At 48.1% G+C, this 21,678-nt stretch overlaps 1 pseudogene; it reads left to right on the top strand.

Moving 5' to 3' along the window:
• Positions 1-4,599: 4,599 nt before the first annotated feature.
• Positions 4,600-5,632, top strand: LOC126068846 (melanoma-associated antigen B4-like; annotated as a pseudogene).
• Positions 5,633-21,678: the final 16,046 nt, after the last annotated feature.

Here is a 21,678-nt window from a genome sequence, read left to right on the forward strand (position 1 = left end):
AGAAACATGACGAAATGGTTGAATAAATAATATGCACTTTTGAAGGTGGCAAAAGTTGTATAAAGGCAGATACTTATTCATAGGCCCAAAACGGGAGGGGGGAGGAAGAGAACAGAAGGAGGAAAGACAAAGAAGCAGGGACTTATTTTTTACATACCTTCTCCATGCCTTCTGAGTACCCCGGTGTTGGATGGATAAGACAAGGATTTCAGGGTCATCTGAGCAGATTTGTCAAAATAGAATGTACAGTCTCTGGAAGGATGGCCTGAGGCTAAAACAAACAGCTCTTCTTGAGGTCCTTTCCCTAAACCCAAAGTTGTGTTCTTTAGAGAACCCTGCAAGAAACCAATGTGTAAACTGTTTCAATGCTGTGTATGTTGCAATGAGTTTTTACTAAATTAGTAGCAACAGGTTTCTGGCCTTAAGGAAGTTACTGGTAACAGACTTGTCCTCCTGCCATAAACAACTAGAAAACTGGACACGATCTATTAAACAGCAGCTTTTGGATGTCGGATAAGAGAATAGAGCATTATGGACACTGCCCAAGAGGAGAAGCCCTCATAGTGGTTGAGCTTGGCTACTAACCAAAAGGTTGGCGGTTTGAATCCACCAGCCAGTCCTTGGAAACCCGATGGGGCAGTTCTACTCTGTCCTATAGGGTTGCTATGAGTCAGAATCAGCTCGACAGTAGTGGGTTTGGTTTTTGCTGAGGGCGCTGTCTGGGCCCCTTGTCTTGTGTTGAAGCATCCCCATCTCACATCGCTCTCGGACAAGGACCCATTCTCTGCAGTGTTTCCAAAAGGCAAATGACTCAAGACTTGGAGAGATGCGATATTTCCTGGGAAGCCTTTAGTCCAAGAGACAGGAACCAAGATGAGGACATACATGAGTGAGGACTGGGAAGATGAACACCCCAGAATATAGAGATCACCCAGAGACCGAATGGCACCTGCTCTCAAACCTAGAAAGCCCCAGGCAGGGCTGTTGGGCTGAGCATCCCCTCACTTATCCTTTAGAGTTCTCAGGGACTTGAGAGCCTGGGCCTAAGAAGGGTACCTCAAGTCAGTAGATGCAGGAGTCTCAGTCTGATAAATATCAAGCTGATGATCCTGAATGAGAATGATGGAAGGACCCAGACAGAATAGTGGTGTCTCATAGAGACTCATCTCTGCTGTCACTCCTTCGAGGTCCTGAAGATGAACACCCCAGAATATAGAGATCACCCAGAGACCGAATGGCACCTGCTCTCAAACCTAGAAAGCCCCAGGCAGGGCTGTTGGGCTGAGCATCCCCTCACTTATCCTTTAGGGTTCTCAGGGACTTGAGAGCCTGGGCCTAAGAAGGGTACCTCAAGTCAGTAGATGCAGGAGTCTCAGTCTGATAAATATCAAGCTGATGATCCTGAATGAGAATGATGGAAGGACCCAGACAGAATAGTGGTGTCTCATAGAGACTCATCTCTGCTGTCACTCCTTCGAGGTCCTGAAGAGCTGTGGACAGATATGCATCACCCAGATTCCAAATCATGGTGCCATGAAGCTGTGACCTTGATCAGAGAGGATCTTCAGGAAGTAGAGGGTAGATTCTCAGAACTGATGGGGTGTTGAGGTGAGGACCCTGACAGAGGAATGAGGGAACCATCAACCCCAGAATAGAGAAGTCCCCACAAAGTCCCTTCCCCCGCTGCTGTCTGAGTTGGGATGCAAAGCTCAGAGCTATCAGACTAAGCACTACCTTCATTTCCTTCCCAGAAATGGCTATGCAGAGATTGTGTCAGGTCCTTGGTACAATTCAGTTGGCCCTAGTTCTGCAGAGGGAGTACACCTAGGCCGTAGGAGGTAGGATAAGGATCCTTCCTCTTATGAAAAAAAAAAAAGCTTTTTTTTTTTTGAAGGGATCCACAAAATAAAGGTCTCTTCACAGAGTGCCACCCCTGTTCATAGCTCTGTGAGGCCTGGCAAAGCTGTCTGTCTGAGGCGCCCCTTTATTTCCTCCTGTAGGGTTTCTGTGTGGCAAGGGCTTTGGTCTAATGGGGGGAGGAAGGGAGAGCAGTCATGATTCTCGAGCAGGAATAGACTTAGGACCTAACAGGAGTCATAGTGAAGACCCTGTGTGTTTTGAGGAGAACCCCAACAAGAGAAAGACCCCTACAGGGCTCAGTCCCTGTTCTGATCCTGGAAAGCACCAGGCAGTGTTATCAGCCTGAAGTGCCCCCTCATTTCAGCACTACGGGTGTCAGGGAGGGAAGGCTTTGGTCTAAAGGGGCAGCCCCCGTTATGCACAGGGTGGAGTCTTGTCCCTAACTGGAGTAAGGTGTGGACCCTGCGTGCTAAAGAGGCGACCTACCCCCAAAAGAGGGTCTTCTCAGAGCACCAACCCAGAGGGTATGCCTGTGAGGCCCCAGGAAGGGGTAGCGTGAGGCATGCCCTGACTGCCCCCTCTAGAGTCTCTAAGAGGTGAGGGTCTTGTTCTCAATCTGTGACTCAGATCTGTATAGGCAGAATCCCCAGACTCGGATAGGTATCAAGGTGAGGACCCTCAGTTGAGCACAAAGGGACCACTCAAGTCTGCACAGTGGGCTCTCAGCTGTCCCACCCTTGCTGTCGGCCCTTGGAGGCCCCGCAACAGCCTTGGCCCTTAGAGGGCCCCAGCATCCTTGGCCGGATGTGACGTATGCTGGCGTCCTGTCTTGAGCACAGGAAGTGCCAGAAAGTTGCGGCCAGTGATCTGAGGGGCGCCCCTCATCATCAGAGGAGGGTGGAGTCTCAGGACTGGTAGAAAGACCAGGTGAGGACCCTGAATGTGAGCTAAGGGGACCACCTAACCTAGAACAGAGGAGGTAGCACCATGTCTCGCCCCCAACCGCCACCCACAAGGCTACCAGGCCGACGTTGGCCTGGAGAGTCATAGGGATGGGCAGGCCTTGGTCCAAGGAAGCACCCCAGTTCTCAGGAGAGAGGAAACCTAGACCCTAACTAGGAGGTGAAGCGAGGACCCTTAGTGCTAATGAGGAGGCCTCCCCGCAACGGAGGGGCCACCCAGAGCCCAACCTTACTCTCCGCTCTGGGAGCCCACGGGCACGGGTAGTTCGGCACCCCAACTTCCCTCTAGGGAGGTTAGGGCCTTGGATTTAGCCAGAAATCCCACCCCTGGTTTCAGGTAGACTCACGTTAGTAGAGGGAGGAATCCCAGGTCCTACCCGGAAGCAACTTCAGAAGCCTGAGTAAGGAATGAAGGGATCACCAATTGAGAACTCTGGGATCAGGTGACCCCCACTGCCCTGGCCAGCCCTAGGATTCCCAAAACAGCCTGCAAAGGATATGGGTCACTCTGACTTCCAACTCTGAAGTTTCAGGAAGGTGTGGTTTTTGGTCTGTGGGATGTGGCCTCATGACAGCAGAGGGTGGGGTTCCAGGAACAGTGCAGAGTGAAGGGAAGACATGACTGAGGTACTGGGACCGCTCAACCCAAAATGGGGAGGATTGCAGTGGGATTTGCTAATGCCATTAGCCCTGGAATCCCAGGAAATATCTGGCAAGTTCAGGTGACTCTTGACTTCTGCCTGGAGTGTCTGAGGGAGATGAGCGCCTTACTTTAAGCCCCAATTCAGGAGATAGAGGGATCCCAGAAACTGGTGGGAGTCAAGGTAAAAATCCTTTAGAAGGCAATAGGGAATTAATCCCGCTTCTCCCCTCCCACAAGAAGAGAGGAGGATGCAGCAAAGCCTCCCACTGCTCTTGCCCCAGGAGAGCCACGGTCAGAGGTGTCAGGCTGAGGTACCCCTTTGTTCCTAGGGGCACATGGTCTCAGGGACATGAAGTCCTTGGACTAATGGAGAGGTTTATTCAGCTGAGGCAGGAGACTTGGTCCCTAGTAGGAGTCAAGGTGAGGATACATACTTATGATGAGGAGACTCCTGCCAGAAATGAGGGGGAAATGTAGTGCCCCAGCACTGCTTTCGGACCTGGAGGACCTGGGTATGGTGACGTGGTGAGTTGCAGTCACTAACTCCCAGGGTATCTCAGGGAGGTGAGGAACCTGGTGAAAGGGGGCAGCCATGGTAAGAACCTGGTGGAGGACTGAGGCCTCCAAGGAACCCCAGTCAGAATGGGCCCCACCATGCTGTCATCACTGAGACAACCTGCCAGGAGTGGTGGCTGAGCTGCTCCTTTAGTTCCTGCTTGTGAGTCCCAGAGGGATTTGAGGTGTCCAGTTATAGTAGCGCAGGAGATAAGCCCTGGCCCTGCCAGCAGGTGAAAGGATGGCCCTAATAGTGAACTTAGAAGAGCCCCAAATAACCCAGTACAGAGTCTGTAGTGCCACGCCCTGCTGTCACCTCAGTATACCCCAAGAAGGGCTGGCAATCTACAGCATAAACCTTCCTCTAATTTCCTCTACAGGGTCCTGACTAGGACAGTACGAGCCTTGTGGGATCCTAGAGCAGTACCCTCCAAGAATCCTGCAAAGGCAGCATTTGTTAAAGCCAAGGAGGTATCTGTCTGCTGCAGGGGTGCACAACCTCTCAGCTTTCCTCCTCCAGTAGGCCCACATCACCTGCCCTCCTTACACTTCTGCCTACTGTCCTTGAGCAGAGTCATCATGCCTCGTGGTCACAAGAGTAAGCTCCGTGCCCGTGAGAAACGTCGCCAGACCCAAGGTGACACCCACAGTGCCGATGGTGCTCAGGCCACTGCAGCAGAGGAAGAAGGGTCCTCGTCCTCTTCCTCTCCTCCTTTTGGGGGGTCTCCCCCGAGCTCCCCTGCTGCTGCCGTTCCCCAGGGGCCTCACAGCATCCCGCCCATCACCACTGCTGCTGCTGGTGCTTCGGGCACAAGAGCTGCTGGAGGGGCCGAGGGCCAAGATGAGGGAGGTCCAAGTTCCTCTGCGGCCCCAGCCCCCACTGAGAGGTCTCAAAGAGACCCTGTAACCAGGAGGGTGAGCATGTTGTTGCAGCTCCTGCTGTACAAGTATAAAATGAAAGAGCCCATTACGAAGGCAGAAATGATGAAGATCATCAACAAAAGGTACAAGGAGCACTTCCCTGACATCCTGAGGAGAGCCTCTGTGCACCTGGAGGTGGTCTTTGGGCTTGAGCTGAAGGAAGTCGACTCCAAAGGTCAATCCTATGCCCTTGTCAGCAAATTGGAGATCAGCAAGGAAGAGAATTTTATTGGTAGCAGGGGGTTTCCCAAGAATGGGCTCCTGATGCCTCTCCTGGGCATGATCTACGGGAATGGCAACTGGGCCACCGAGGAGGAGATGTGGGCATTCCTGAATGTGCTGGGGATCTACGATGGGAAGAGGCACTTCATGTTTGGGGAGCCCAGGAAGCTCATCACCAAAGATTTGGTGCAGGAAAAGTACCTGGAGTACCGGCAGGTGCCCAACAGTGATCCTCCATGCTACGAATTCCTGTGGGGTCCCAGAGCCCACACTGAAGCCAACAAGAAAAAGTCCTGGAGTTTTTGGCCAAGATCAGTGCTACCGACCCCGGTGCCTTCCAAGCCGTGTATGAAGAAATTTGGAGATTGAAGAAGAGAGAGCCGCAGGCAGAGAATGGGCCTGGGCCGGTCCTAATGCCAGGGCAAGGGCCCCTTTCAGGGTGAATTCCGGCAGGTCCTCCCACCCCTAGAGGAATCTGGTGGAGATTCTTCACTTTGTTGTTGAAAATGGCTGTTAATCTTCTAATTAGTGAAGGCAAGGTGGGGCTGGAGGGAGCACATGTATGTCTTCTTGTGTTCCTGTTATACTTGAGTGGCTTGTAGATTTAGTTCGTTTTTTGTATTTTTCAAATGTTGTTCTTTTTAATTGAAGGTTTATTAAGATTCAGAATCTAAATTCATCCTTATGCATTTATTGCTGTTTTGTTGCTTGATTTGGGAGTAAGAGTTTTGTATTCTGTAAAACAAATTGAAAATCCTTGGATCTTTTTTCATGATCTAGAGCCAGTTAACATGACATCAGAATAGGGATAACCTTGGAAATATTAAAGAGTCTGCACAGAGCAGTTGGAATCACAAGGTAGAGGAGGAAATATACAAAATTTGGTCAACTCTTGGTTTCCATTTTTCCTTTTGGTAAAAGTAAAATATACATGCGCCTGGATTGATTTAGCTTGTTCAAAGATATGGGAGAAAATAAATTGTGATGATTTCCACCCCTTGTTCACTGGTTTTTATTTTCCACAAAGAGTAATTGAGCGTCTGGTCTTTGGAAGGCTTCGTGCTACTACTGGGGACTTTAGGCAAAAACCTCGCAGGCCCTGTGCATAGATTTTAAAGTCTAAGAGCAGCTATGAAATCAGGAGGAGGTTGAGATACTCTCCAAGACCTAAGGACTAGTACAAAAGGAGTGTGCACTTCAGGGATCCCTCTGGTATAAATGCCCTGAGGGAGGTCAGTTTTGGGCCTTGGGACACTTTGATCTCTCATGGTGGGGGTTGGGGGATAGTGTTGGGGAGTGGATTTTCACAGTAGGCTGCATGGGGTGGATAAGAGTAGGGGGTGGGTAAAGTGGGTTGGGTGAGGTGGGGGGAGTCCAGATGAGGGTGTGGTGGGGGGTGATCAGGGCCAGACATGCCCTTGATGCCCCAGCATGAAGAGGCTGAGCCTGGAATGGAAACCAGTTCTTCCCATTTACTCTGGGTTTGTAGACAAAGCAGAGAGGAATTCCCTCCTGGGTCAGGGCTGGAAGATGCCCTGTGTTCTTGTCCTCATGCACATTAACACATGCATTGACTGGGTATGGGTCGCACAGTGTGTCCACGGAGTTCCTGAAAAATAGGGAGCTGCTCCTTCGTGTCAGGAAGCCACTGTTAGAAGCCTTTTGTGCTGAGCTGGGGGAGCCAGAGCCCATGCCATTGAAGGGACTTTAGAATTAGGTTACCTTCAGTGTCATTTGGCAAACCCCAGGTGAAGACTAGACTCTTGGCAGTGGTGATGTGAACAAAAATTGGGGTGACTTAGCTGGAAGTGCAGCTGGAAGGGTGAGTTGTTGGTCCTTAACAATAATTCTAGGAGTTTTGTGTTCCATTAAACTGAGGCAGCCTGCTCCACATGCACATTAAATATCATACTGCCTAATATGGATTGAATTACCCCCTCCCTAAATAGTTGTTGTAATTCCTAACCCTATTCCTGTGGATATAATCCCATCTGGGCATTGGATTTCTTTGTTATGTTAATGTTACAGTGTTAGTATAGAGCCTGTCTTAAGTGAACCCACCAGTGACTCCACTGCAAAGAGGTGTGGCCCTCTTCCTCCATAGAGATTACAGCTTGGAAATCCTATGGGGCATTTCTGCTTCGTCCTATAGGGAGGGAATCAAATCAATGGCAGTGAGTTTAGTGTCTTTGCGGGGGTTTTATTTTATTTTTTGAATAACACATTTAGCAATTTTTCTCAGGTTCAAGATAAAGAGCTTTGCAATTTTTGTAAAAAAAAAAAAGTGGAGGGGGAAACTTCCATTTTAGTGATTTGAAGCAAGATAACATGACATATGAACAGGTATTGCCTAGAAATGTAAAGAACACAGCAGTAAAACACACACACACACAAGAAATAGAGAAAAAAGTAAGATAGTCAATATTTAGCTTTTAACTCAAAGGCAATGGGTTTAGGTTTTTTTTGTTGATCTCTACAAGGCCCTATAAGATTGCTATGAGTTGGAATCGACTCGAAAGCAATGGATTTGGTTTGGTTTTTGAATCTCTTTTAGTTTCCTATTAAATAAAATAGAAAGATGTGTAACTATATTTCCTTAGCTCATTTAATAATGTAGTAGAGATTAAATTAACAGATCAGGAGCCCTGGTGGTGCAGTGGTTAAAGGATCAGCTACTAAAAATAGACTGGCAGTTCGAATCCACCAGCCACTCCTTGGAAACCCTATGGGGCAGTTCTGCTCTGTCCTATAGGGTTACTATGAGTCGGAATCAACTCGACAGGAATGGGTTTTTCTGTTGGTTTGTTAGTTTATTCACTTGTTCACATATGCCTCCGAGGTTAATTGAGCACCTGCTCTTTGGAAGACTGAGAATGGTTAAGAGAAAAAAAAAAGAAAGAAAGAAAACGACCTAGTGATTGGCAAAGAATTTTAGGGTCTAGGAGCAGCCGTCACGTAAGGAAGATGGTGATGTACACTCTAAGACCTAAAAGACAAGTGAAAAGAGTGAGAAGGGGGGAGGTTTGGGATGAGAGCTCACTAGTGTAAATGCCCTGAGGCAGGGCAGTTTGGGACACTTTGATCTCTCAGTGGAGGTCATGCTAAGTTAGATTTCATGCAGTGGGGGGGCGGTGAGGGGATGAGGGGTGGATTAAATGAGGCTTTCTGTAGGGGTGCACAGGGCCAGACAAAAACCCATGATATGTCTCAGCGCCGAGAGGCTGAGCCTGGAATGGAAACCAGCTCTTCATAGTTACCCTGGTGTTGTGGGTAAACCAGAGAGAAATCCCTACCAGGGACAGGATTGAAAGGTGTCCTGTGCTCTTGTCCTGGTGCACCTGAACACGTGCACTGACTGGGTGTGTTACGCACATTACTTCTAGGGAGATTTTAAGAAGTAGGGTGATACTCCCTTGAGGTGAGATGTCAAGAAGCCACTGTTCTGGCACTTTGTTTTATGCTGGGGAAGCCAGAGGCCACTCCATTCAACAGACATTTGAATGAGGTTATTCTGAATATCTCTGGGAAACTCCAAGCGAAAACCAGATTTTTGGTGGTGGTGATATCAGTGAAAACAGTGAATGGTTGTCCTTGACAATAATTCTAGGAGCTTTGTGTTCCAGCCAACTGGGGAAGTCTAGCCCACACCCACATTAAATAACATATTCCCTAATGAGCAATATTACCTCGGTTTCCTTCCTAAGCAGCATTCTGACTGATTTGGTTTTCGTTTTCCTAGGGCTCTGCACATTGACTCACACGTCCTGGATTTAAATAAGAAAAAAATCCCAGAGAGGTGAGTGGTATCATCTGGGGTCTAAGTAATCCTAGTGATAACTGCCATTCTTTAAAGACCCAGAACACGCCAGGCACCATACCAGGTGCTTTCCATGCATGACACGCATCCCGACGGTTTTACAGGCTACAGCTTCTTAGACTTATTTGTCGATGGAGACCTTGCTGTTTTCTCATTTTCACACGCTGGTCAGTGACAGGGCTGCACTAGACCCCTGGACGGAATCCCTCTGGAGCCCAGAATGTTCCATGACTCCAGCCTGAGGCAGATCTGTGTTTCTTAAATCACTTCACAGCTCACTACTCCAAAATGTATCTCAAGGCAGAAAAAAAGAAATTGTGTGCCCAGTGTACTGGGTTGGAATACACAGCCACAGTAATAAGCATAAAAAAACAAATGAGTAAAGAAAAGAAGGTAATATATAGGGACAATATGATCACCTACATATGGAATATCATCTTGGACAGCCCCTTTCCTTTAGAAAGTAAACCTTTTGGGACAGAAGTCAAAACAGATGCCCGGTCTGGCTGATGAAGTCATGGACTAGATCAGCGTGTGTTTTCTCTGGCAGCCCACCACCTGTCCTGGGCCCCTTGTCTTGTGCTGCAGCGTCCCCATCTCACATTGCTCTGGGACAGGGGCCCATTCACTGCAAGGTGTACAGTAGGGAAACTGCTCAAGAGTTTGCAGGGATGTGGCATGTCCCAGGAAGATGTTAATCTAAAAGACAAGAGTCAAGATGACACCCATAAGTGAGTACTGGGTACCCCAACATGCAAGACAGGGCTATCAGGCTGAGGAGCCCCTCACTTACTCTTCAGGGTCTCAGAGACTTGTGAGTCTTGGCCTAAAGAGGATGGCCTCAGATTAGAAGTGTGAGCAGTCCCAGCCTCTAATAGAAAGTGAGGAGAGTGAATGAGGAATGATAGAAGCACCTACCCAGTGAGGCCCCTAAGATCCTGCCCTTGCTGCCAGCCCTCAGAGGCCCTAAACAGCCATGGCTAGATTAGGTTCAACCCAACCTCTACTTCAGAGGTCTTAGGAATGTGAAGAACTCGGTCAGATGCTGGCAGACTCAGGTCAGAAGACAGGGCTTTTCCAGGTTATGTCAGGAGTCAAGGTGGGGACCCTGACGGGTATTGGGACCATCCACAGCATATCAGTGGAGCCACACAGTATTCCTCCCTATTATCGGCCCTGGGAAGCCTCAGGCGGGCATGGCCCATGGTTCCTCCTCTGCGGTAACAGGGTCTGGACCTGAAGAGGGTGGTTCCAGTTCAGCAGAGGGAGGAATCTAAGGCCTCCCAGGAGTCAGATTTAGGACCTGAAGTGAGGACCCCAAGCAAGGACCACCCATCATAGAGCCTGAACCTGCTACCACTGAACTCAATTTGAGAGACCATGGTGTGGCCAGGTGTGGCCAGATAGAAAGATCATCACTGCCCCTCATGGGTGTCAGGGATATGCAGGAGGACACCCATGCTGAGGAGCCCCTCACTTACTCTGAGGAGATAGGACTCAGTTTAAGAGAGAGAAGGGCCCCATGCCCTGCCTGGTATCAGAGTGAGGACTCTGAGAGGGAACTGAGGGATCCACCCACCCCTACATGGAGGGAACAAGGCAGAGTCTAGCCCTGACCCTGCTTTCAACCCTTGTAAGGCCCAGGGGCTGCTATTAGGGGAGATTCTTGGTTTGTAGGTGCAGCCACTAGTCTGCAGAGGGAAGGAGTCCCAGCCCCTACATGGAGCTAAGTGAGGACCCCGAAATGGGGACTGAGCCCTCCAAAGATTCCAGGATAGAAAGGGCCCCACTGCACTGTCAAGACTGGGGGTCTACACTCTGCCAGGGTTAGTGACTGGGCTGCCCCTTCCCTTCCTTCTAGAGTGTCCCAGGGGGCTCTGATGTGTCAAGATCAGAGTAACAAAGGAAAGGGGCCAAGCCCTGCCAACTGTTGGTATGATGTTCATGAATGTGGACTGGGAGGGCCCCTTGACCCCAGTACAGAGGAGCCCACTGCCAACCCTTGTTGTCACCGCAGCAAGTCCCAGGCAGGGATGCCAGACTGCAGCTTAAGCCTCACCCCAGCTGCCCCCACAAGGTTTTAGGACAGGCTGACCAGGAGATCAGAAGCGTTGTGGGTTCCTAGAGCAGTGCCCTCCAGGAAAAACTGCAGAGGCAGCCGTTGTTAAAGCCAAAGACGCATCTCTCTGCTTAAGGGGTGCACACCCTCTCAGCCTCCCTCCTCCAGTGGGCACACATCACCTGCCCTCCTTCCACACTCCTGCCTGCTGTCCTTGAGCAGAACCATCAGGCCACGCAGTTAGAAGAGTAAGCTCTGTGCCTGTGACCAACGTTGCCAGGTCCGAGGTGATGGCCACAGTGTCAAGAGTGCTCAGGCCACTGTAGCAGAGTAGGAAGGATCCCAGTCCTCTTCACTCCTCCTTTTGGGGGCTCTCTCCAGAGATTCCCTGATGCTCATATTCCCTAGGGGCTCAGAGAGCCCCATCCTCCAACCCTGCTGCTGCAGGTGCTTCGTGTACAAGAGCTAATGGGAAAGGGGGTTTCTTAAGAATGGGCTCCTGATGCCTCTCCTGGGTGTGATCTATATGAATGGCAACCGGGCCACTGAGGAAGAGATGTGGGAACTGCTGAATGTGCTGGGGATCTATGATAGGAAGGGGCACTTCATCTATGGGGAGCCCAGGAAGCTCATCACCAAAGATTTGGTGCAGGAAAAGTACCTGGGATATCGGCAGGTACCCAACAGTGATCTTCCACGGTATGAATTCCTTTGGGGTCCCAGAGCCCAAGCCGAAGCCAGCAAACAATAGTCCTGGAGTTTTTGGCTAAGGGCAAGGATACGTGTTCCAAGAGCTGTAGGAGGAAACTTGGGGAGATGAGGAAGAGAAAGCCGCAGGCAGAAAATGGTCCAGGGCTGGTCCTAATGCCAGGGCCAGGGCTAGTGTCAGGGCGAGTTCAGCACGTTGTCCCATCTCTAGTGAAATCTGGTGCAGATTCTTCACTTTGTTGTTGCAAATGACTGTTAACCTTCTAAGTAGTGGAGGCAACATGGAGCTGGAGGGAGCACATGTATGTCTTCTTGTATTCCTGTTATACTTGAGTAACTTGTAGATTTCGCTCGTTTTTTTGTATTTTTCAAATGTTGTTCCTTTTAATTGAAGCTTTGTTAAGATTCAGAATCTAAATTCACCCTCATGCATTCATTGCTGTTTTATTGCTTAATTTAGGAGTAAGAGTTTTGTATTGTGTAAAACAAATTGAAAATCCTTGAATCTATTTTGATGAATCCAGAACTAGTTAACGTGGTATCAGAATAGGGATGTTCTTTGAGATATTAAAGACATCCACAACAATTAGTTGGGATCACAAGACAGAGGTGGGTAAACATAACTGTTGGTCCATTCTTGGTTTCCTTTATTCCATTCAGTAAAAGTAAAACATACATGTGTCTGGATTTGTTTAGCTTATTCAAGGCTGTTGTAAGAAATAAATCAGGATGATTTGAACCCTTGTTCCTTGGTTCTTATTTTCCCCAAAGAGTAATTGAGTACCTACTCTTTGGAAGGCTTTATGCTAGTACTGGGGCCCTTTAGGCAAAGGTGTCAAAGCCCCCGTGTATAGATTTTAGAGTCTAACAGCAGGTATGAAATAAGAAGGAGGTTGAGATACTCTCCAAGACCTCAGGACTAGTAGAAAAGGAGTGAGCACTTCAGGGTTCCCTCTAGTATAGATGCCCTGAGGGAGGGCAGTTTGAGGCCTTGGGAAACTTTGACCTCTCGGTGAAGGTGGGGGGAATTTTAAGTTAGGAAGAATAGGGTAGGTAAGGGTTGGGGGGGAGAAGAACAGGTAGGGGTGACGTTGGGGGGAGGCAATCCAGATAAGTCTGTGGGAGGGGTGAGCAGGGTAAGACCCTTCCATGATGTGTTTGAGCCTGGAAAGGCTGAGCCTGGAATGGAAACCAGCTCTTCACAGTGACTCTGGGATTGGGAGTAAAGCAGAGAGAAATCCCCACTTGGGGCAGGACTGGTAGGTGTCCTGTGCTCTTGTCCCAGTGCACTTGAACACACACACTGACTAGGTATGTTATGCACAGCGTGTTCATGGAGTTCCTGAGAAATAAGGCACTCCTCCCTTGGTGTCAGGAAGCCACTGAGAGTAGCCTTTTGTGTTGGGCTGGGGGAGCCAGAGGCCATGCCATTGAAAGGACAGTAGAGTGAGGTTGTCTTGAGTGTCATTTGGCAAACTCCAAGTGAAGACTAGACTTTTGGCCGTGGTGATGTGAATGAAAATTGGGGTGACATACATGGAAGGGCACCTGGGAGAAGAAATTGTTGGTCCTTGACAGCACTTCTAGGAGCTAAGTGTTGCATTAAACTGGGACAGTCTACCCACACCCACATTAAAGACTATACTCCCTAATATGGATTGAATTTACAAACCCTGCCCCCAAAAAACAGGTATTGTAAATTCTAACCCTATACCCATGGTTATAATGCCATTTGGTAATGTGTATTATGTTAAAGAGACTGGATTGTAAGGTGTGTCTTGAGTCAACCAACCAGCAGCTCCAAGGGAGAAAGATGTGGCAGTCAGCTTCTGTACAGATTTACAAACTTGGAAACCCTATGGGGCAGTTCTACTCTGTCCTGTTGCATCCCTGTGAGTAAGAACCTTTTGGACAGCAGTGTATTACTGTTTTTTCCCCCCGGGGAAAGTCCAATCTCATTTGAGATATAAAAGAGGTGATTCAGCAAGCAAGTAATCAGAAGTGGGGAATGATAGTTGCCACACCACGTGGAATCTCCAAGGAAAGATGAAACAGAAGCTGAAGAAAGACAAGGACCTTCCCCCACAGCAAACAAAGAGTTAAAGCTTTCCCCTAGAGCAAGCACCTGAGTTCAGATTTCTAAGCTCCTAAAGTGAGAGAAAATAAATCTCTATTTGTTAAAGCCATCCACTTGTGGTATTTCTGTCATAACAGCACTAGATAACTATGAGACTCTCTATGAGTGATAAAATGCTTTGACCTTGACTGGTAACATATACGTTGGCAGTGTAAACTCATCCAGTAGTACCGCAGAAGGAAAACCTGGCAATCTCTTTCTTTAAAGTTTATAGCCAAGGAAACCCTATAAAGCAGTTCTACATGGTGTTGCATTTAGTTGGAATTGATTCAACGGCAATGAGTAAATGTAAAATATTACTTCCTTTTTCTTCTGAATCAGCATTTTTTCTGATTTTTTCTTTGTCCTAGAGTGCTGCATATTCTGACACATTGTGGAGTAAACAAAACCAAAAATTCTCAAGAGGAGGGTGGTATTGTGTAGTGTGAAAAACAGTAACAAGTGCCATTCTTTAAAGACCAGATATGCACAGTCACATTGCCAGGTGCTTTTCATGCCTTGCACACAATGCACCTGCCCTAGAAGACAGGCCTTATCAATCCCACTTCGCAGAAGAAGAACCTGAAGCTCAGAGAGTTTGGTGATTTGTTTGCAAGTCTAGTACATGACCAAGCTAGATTAGACCCCCGGTGTGAATCCGTCTGGAGCCTAGCTTGTTCCACTCATCCCAGCCAGAGGCTTTCCATGTGTCTCTGAATTCTTCTCTCCACTATAAAATGTTTCTCAGTTAAGAAAACGAATAACACTGTGCCCAGAGCATTGAGTTGGACTGTATAGCCAGAGCTATGTGAATATTAAAATAAGTGAGAGGTATGAATAAGGAAAAGAAAATATTTAGTGACAATATAGTCATTGACAAATGCAAGGCCAGATAACCTGAAAAGATCTGGGGCTCATAAAATCATCCTGGAGAGCCCCTGCCTGTAGAAAGTAGATCTATAGGACCAAGGTTACATGCACCTCCAGGTGTGGCTGAAGGAGAGAAGGATTAGATCAGCCTGTTTTTCTGACAGCCCACCACCTGTGTTGGGCTTCCTATCTTTGGCTGCAGCTTCCCCACCTCATGCCACTTCTCACTCTGGGACAAGGACCCAATCTCTGCAAGATATGCAATAGCAAAATTGCTCAAGTTTGCAAGAATATTGCATTTCTCAGGAAGCCTTTCATCAAAGAGGAGCCAAGAAGAGGACCCCAGTGAATGAAAACAGAGAAGAAAAACACACCAGAATTTAGGGATCACACAAAGAACTGCAGGGATTGCTCTCAGACCTAGAGAGCTACAGGTAAGTGCCCTCACTTATTTTTCAGGTTTCTCAGGGACCTGAGACGTTGGCCTAAGGACGGGACACTCTTCAAGCCAGTAAAGTGAGGACACTCAGCCTCTGATAGATACCTAAGAGATGACCCTGAATGAAGATTATGAGCAGCCCCCTCGAGAAGAGTGTGGTCTCCACGTGTTTTGGCCTTTCAATTGCCCCTGAGAGATCTCAGACAGTCCTGGCTGGATATGATGCATCCTGACTTCCAAATCAGAGGTTCCAGGTCAGTGAAGACCTTGATCTCAAGGGACCAGCCTTGGATTCAGCAAGGAGTGGATTTTCGGGACTGGTCAGGTTCAAGATGAAGACTGTGAATGAGGAAGGAGAGAACCAAACAACCCAGATGGAGGAGATCACACGAAATACCCCCTCTATCGGCCCTGGGAGACGCAGGGCAGAGTTGTCAGGATGAGGAGTCCCCTCATTTTTGCCTGGAGGGTATCAGGTCTCGTGGGCATACCGCAGGTCCATAGTGGAGGAGACTCAGGCCCTCAAGGATGCAAGGTGAGGATCCTGAGTGTTATGAGTGGGAACCCCATCAACTGAAGGAGCAGAAGAGAGCATTGCCTCTGTTCTTAGTCCTGGGAAGCCTCAGAGAGGTGCCCATCGTTTCTTCCTGAGTGGTCTCGGGGGGGGAGCGTCTGGTCTCAAGGGGCGGCCCCAGTTCTGCAGAGGGCGGAGTCTTGTCTCTAACTGGAGTTAGGTGTGGACCCTGAGTGTTTATGGGGGGACCTACCACCTAAAAAGGATCTGTCAGGAGCAGTGAAAGAGCCTGAAATCCTGTGACGCCCGAGGAATGTGCATCGTGCGGCACACCCTGACGTGTCCCTCTAGGGTCTCGGCCTGGGTGAGAATCTTGTTCTGAGCCTGTGAGTCAGGTCTTCTTAAGCAGGACTCCCAGGCTCTGATAGGTATCAATGTGAGGACCCTGACAGAGTACTAAGGGACCACTCACTCCAGAACACTGCGGTCCCAAGGTTCCTGCCCGTGCTGTCGGCCCTCGGAGTACCCCCTGCCCCTGTATTAGGGCCTTGATCCTCGGAGGCCCTGGGTACAGCCTTGTATGGATGTGACATGTCCTGGCTTCCATCTAGGAAGTGCTGGGAAGGTGCAGATTCTGGTTTGGGGGGCTGTGAGCTCTCCTCAGCAGAGGAGGGCGAAGTCTCAGGACTGATCAGGAGTCAAGGTGAGGACCATGAATGTGGACTCTGCTGAACAATTAACCCCAGAAAAGCCGGGTCCTCAGAGCACCGCCCCTACTGTTGGCCCTCGGAGCCCCCCCAACGGCCTTGGCCCTCGGAGATCCCCTATAGCCGTGGCCGGAAGTGACGGGTGGGCATGCGCCGACTTCCATCCAGGAAGCGCCGGGAAGCGAGGCTTCTGGTCTGACCGAGTTGAGACTTTAATCATCGGAGGAGGGTGGAGTCTCGGGACTGGTCAGGAACCCAGGTGAGGAGGCTGAATGTGGACTAAGGGAACACCTAACCCAGAACAGAGGAGGTCCCACCAAGTCCCGCCCCTACCACCAGCCCCAAGGCCACCAGGCTGACTTCGGCCTGTAAAGTCTCAGGATGGGCGGACCTTGGTTCAAGAAAGCGCCAGAGTTCCGAAGAGAGGGGAGACCTAGACACTAACTGCAGGGCAGGCAAGGACCCTTCGTGCTAATGAGGAGGGTTCCCCTTAAAAGAGGGGCCAGCCACAGCCTAACCTTGCTTTCAGCTCTGGGAGCCCCCGGGCAGAGGTAGCCAGATGTGCAGCACCCTGACTTCCCTCTAGGGAGGTGAGGGCCTTGGTCTGAGGCATAAATCCCACCCGTGCTTTCAGGTGGACTCAAGTTAGTAGATGGAGAAATACCAGGTCCTACCCAGAAGCAATGTCAGAAGCCTGAGTGAGGAATGAAGGGGTCACCAAACTGAGAACTCTAGGGGCAGGTGACCCCGCAGCACTGGCCAGCCCAAGGGTTCCCAAAACAGCCTGCAAATGATATGGGTCACTCTGACTTCCAACTCTGATGTTTCAGGAAGGTGTGGTCTTTGGTTTGAGAGGTGTGGCCTCAGGTCAGCAGAGGGTGGGGTCCCAAGAATGGTGCAGAGTGAAGGGCAAGACATGATTGAGGTACTAGGGATCACTCGACCCAAGATGGGGACGGCTACACTGAATCCTGCTAATGCCATGAACCCTGGGAGCCTAGGACAAATCCAACAAGCTCAGGTGACCCTTGACTCTCGACTGGAGGGTCTCAGGGAAGTGAGGACCTATGTTCAAGCCCCAATTCAGCAGAGAGAGGAATCCCAGAACCTGGTGGAAGTCAAGGTAAAAATTCTTCAAGAGGAAAGATGGAATTAACCCTGTACCAAACAGGAAGAGAGGAGGCTCTACAACATCCCCCTTCTACTATTGGACCTGGGAAGCCAAGGTCAGAGATACCACACTGAGGTGCCCCCTCATTTTCTCCTGAGGGTGGGTCATCTCAATGCCATGAACTCCTTCGACTGATAGGCAGGCCTACCCAGCGGAGGCAGGAGACTTGGTCCCTAAGTGGAATCAAGGGGAGGACACCAAGTTATGACGAGGTGACTCCTGCCAAAAATAACGGGGAACCATAAAGCTCCACTCCTGCATTCAAACCTGGGGACCTGACATGCTGACTTAGTGAGTTGCAGTTACTTCTTCCAGGGCATCTCAGGGAGGTGAGGGATCTGGTCAAAGTGGGTGCCCAAGGTGAGGACCCTGGTGGAGGACTGAGGCCTCTAAGGAACCCCAGACAGAATGGGCCCCACTGTGCTGTCCTCACTGAGACACCCTGCCAGGAGTGATGGCTGAGCAACTCCTTCAGTTCCTCCTTGTAGGTTCTAGAGGGATTTGAGGTATCAAGTTCAGGGTAGCAGAGGAGATTGGCCCTGGCCATGCCAGCATTTCATATGATGGCCCTGAAGGTGAACTGAGAAGACCCCCAACTAACCCAGTACAGAGAGTCCCTAGTGTCAACCCCTGCTGTCACCCCAGTAAGCTCCATACATGGACAGCAATTTACAACCTAATCCTTCCTCTAATTTTCCCTACAGGGTCCTGACCAGGACAGTAGGACCTTGTGGGGTCCTAGAGCAGTGCCCTCCAAGAATCCTGGAAGGTGGCCGTTGTTAAAGCCAGGGAGGCATCTCTCTACTGCACGGGCTCACACCCTCTTCGCCGCTTCTGAAAAATCAGCCATTGGAAACCCTGTGGAGCACAGTTGTTCTCTGCCACACAAGGGGTCTCCATGAGTTAGAATCAACTCAACACAAACTGGTAAGGTTGTGAGCTGCCTTTGTTTCTGTTAAGGGCCACATTCCCCTCCCCATCACTGCATCTCTCGTTTTAGTTTCAGTGGAAGAGACATCCAGGAACCTTTCTGGCTTCTGAAATTTCTTGGTCTTATGAACTCGTCTTTCCTTTCAGAAGTTTATGTTGCTTTTTTCATCAGCAACTTTCTCTTTTCAGTAAATATGCTCACATATCATGAGATTTATCTGGTGCACTTTTTATACCTGTGCATAAATGGCCACACTGATTATCCTCCCTGTTGTCCAAGCGTTGGGAAGTCCCTTCCCATAGTGACTCTGGGCTTGGCCATAGTGCTTGCTTTGCTCTATGGTATAATAGCAAACATGACGCAAGTATAGACTTAAGAAGAGATGTGACATTGGGATTCGCCCTGCTTAGTTTTCTTGAGATACCTTGGAATCACCACCACGTGAACAAACGCAAGCTGGCCTGTGGATGGTGAGAGCTAAATGGCCTAGATACTTCCTTTACCCCTGCCAACAGAAAGACAGGCAGGCAAGCAAGAGACAAAAGAGTGAGCCATGGACCATCAGCTGACCAGAAACTGAGGAGTGAACCCAGGCAACACTACGTGGTGCAGAGATGTGCCATCCCAACTGAAACCACAGACTCGTGAACAAATTAATGGCTGTTGTTTTCAGCCACTAAATTTTGGCATGGTTTCTCTTATAATATAAATCTTTACTTAACTATATAACACTTCTTATTTTGTTCCATTCATTGCCAAATCTTTCATTTCCTATCAAATATTAACTTACCTAACACATTATTATATATCTAACTATGTGATAAGGACTGTACTAACCAATAATGCATAGAATAGTAAGCAATAACAGACATGGGAACTACCTTTATGTAACAAAGAAAGTGATGATAGCTAAAATTAATGAGTGTTTTTTATCTACCATCTACCATGTTAATCTTTTAGCATACATTAGTTCAGACACCAACCCTAGTATTGGCCCCTTTTACTGATGAATAAATGGAGGCTCAGAGAATGTTAATATATTTGCTTTCAGTCACAGTAAGTGATGGACTTCAGATCTTTCTCCCGTGCATGTGCTCTGAACCATTACACTTTAAGAACAGATACGAAGAAACTTAGGAAGTGAGTCTTAGCTCTGACAGTAACTTCCACATCAGTGAAGAGAATGCAAATCTCCTTTTATTATCTTTAAGGGTCTGTCTAGCTACCCTTTTACTACGATCCAAAATAAAAAGTCTTTAACCTGAGACCAGTTCCTTACTACCTATAGTTCACTTACTGTCTTGTTTCTTAGTATCTGTCCTTTTCTATGGGGAAACTAAATTTTTTTTTGAATCGTACTTTAGATGAAGGCTTACAGAGCAAACAAGATTCTTATTAAACAATTAATACACATGTTGTTTTGTGACATTAGTTGCCAGCCCCACGATATGTTAACACTTTCCCCTTCTCGACCTTGGTTTCCCTATTACCAGCTTTCCTGTCCTCTCCTGCCTTCTCGTCCTCACCGCCAGGTTGCTGTGCCCATTTAGACTCATTTTATTTTCTGGGCCTTCCTAATCTTTGGCTGAACCTCAGGAGTGGCTTTAGTAATGAGCTATAAGGGTATACGGGGACCATACTCTCAGGATATTTCCAGTCTCTGTCAGACATTAAGACTGGCCTTTATTTATTTTTTTTTTTTGTGAGATAGAATTTTGTTCTTCACTTTTCTCCATCTCTGCCCAAGAGCCTCTATTGTGATCCCTGTCAGAGCATTCAGTGGCAGTAGCCGGGCTCCATCTAGTTGTGCTGGACTCAGTCTGATAGAGGCTGTGGTAGTTGTGGTCCATTAGTCCTTTCCCTTGTGTCTTTGGTTTTCTTGATTCTCCCTTGCTCCAGATGGGGTCAGAACAGTGGAGTATCTTAAATGGATGCTCACAAACATTTAAGACCCCAGATGCTACTCACCAAAGTAGAATGTAGAACATTTTCTTTATAAACTATGTTATGCCACTTGAGCTAGATGTTCCCCAAGATCATGGTGCCTGTAGCCCTCAGCCCAGTCATTTGGTTTATTAGGGAGTTTGGATGTATCTGTGGAGCTTCCATTATGTTGCCTTGGAAGAGTTGTGCTGCCTTTCCCAGTATTGTGTACTGTCTCAACCTTCACCAAAGTTACCACTAAAAAAAAACTAAAACCAAACCCATTGCTGTTGAGTTAATTCCGACTCATAGTAACCCTATAGGACAGAGAAGAACTGCCCCGTAGAGTCTCCAAGGAGCACTTGGTGGATTCCAACTGCAGACCTTTTGGTTTGTAGCCGTAGTAGCACTTCACCAAAGCACCACCAGGGTTTTCAAGTTACCACTAGGATAGAAAAACTCTTAACAGTTGTTATCTTTGGGGAATAGGACATTCTTTCCATGTAAGCAGTTTTTAATTACTTAAATTTTTGTATTACGTGCATGTGTTAATGTTTCAACAAAATTTTAGACGAAATTTGAAAGTAATATCTTTTAAAATTCAACAAACTGTTAGGAGATAATATTCAAATCAATGATTTTATTATAGTAACTGTCCTTTTAAAAATGAATACTGGGGAAAGGTAATTGTATCTAAGGCTGTCTCTACATGATGTCAACCCAACCAGGAGTGAATACATGGGGAGGAAAGTTTTGGTGGTTCCAGTCAATCCAGGGTAGCTAGAGAAGAAAGGCCTGGCACTCTATTTCCAAAGAACTCACTCATTGAAAACTCTATGGAGCACAGTTCTACCCTGACACACATGGGATTGCCAAGAGTTGTAATCTACTTGACAGAAAGAGGCTTGGTTTGGTTTTGGATAGACCTCAGGGTCACACTGAGATGATCTAGAATTTGTGGAGAATCAGCAAGAAGGCTTACTCAAAAATGACCTCTTCTGGTGCCTGTTATGTTGAATGTATTTTAAAATGCTTTCCAGGCTTGGAGTCTTCTAAAATCACATAAACATGAAGGCGATGTTAGCATCTCTGGTGGAATGTGGCCTAGGTTAGATGTCTTAGGGAGCACCCAAAAGAATAGACAGAAGCTAAAAGGAAACTAGCAAGATGACCAAGACATCAGACTTCACTTAATCAGGGACGTTGTTGTGAACGGGGAGTCCCTGGGTGGTGCAAATGGTTAACACTTTACATTGGGCC

Source organism: Elephas maximus, chromosome X (genome assembly GCF_024166365.1).
Source record: "Elephas maximus indicus isolate mEleMax1 chromosome X, mEleMax1 primary haplotype, whole genome shotgun sequence".
NCBI classification, from domain to species: domain Eukaryota; kingdom Metazoa; phylum Chordata; class Mammalia; order Proboscidea; family Elephantidae; genus Elephas; species Elephas maximus.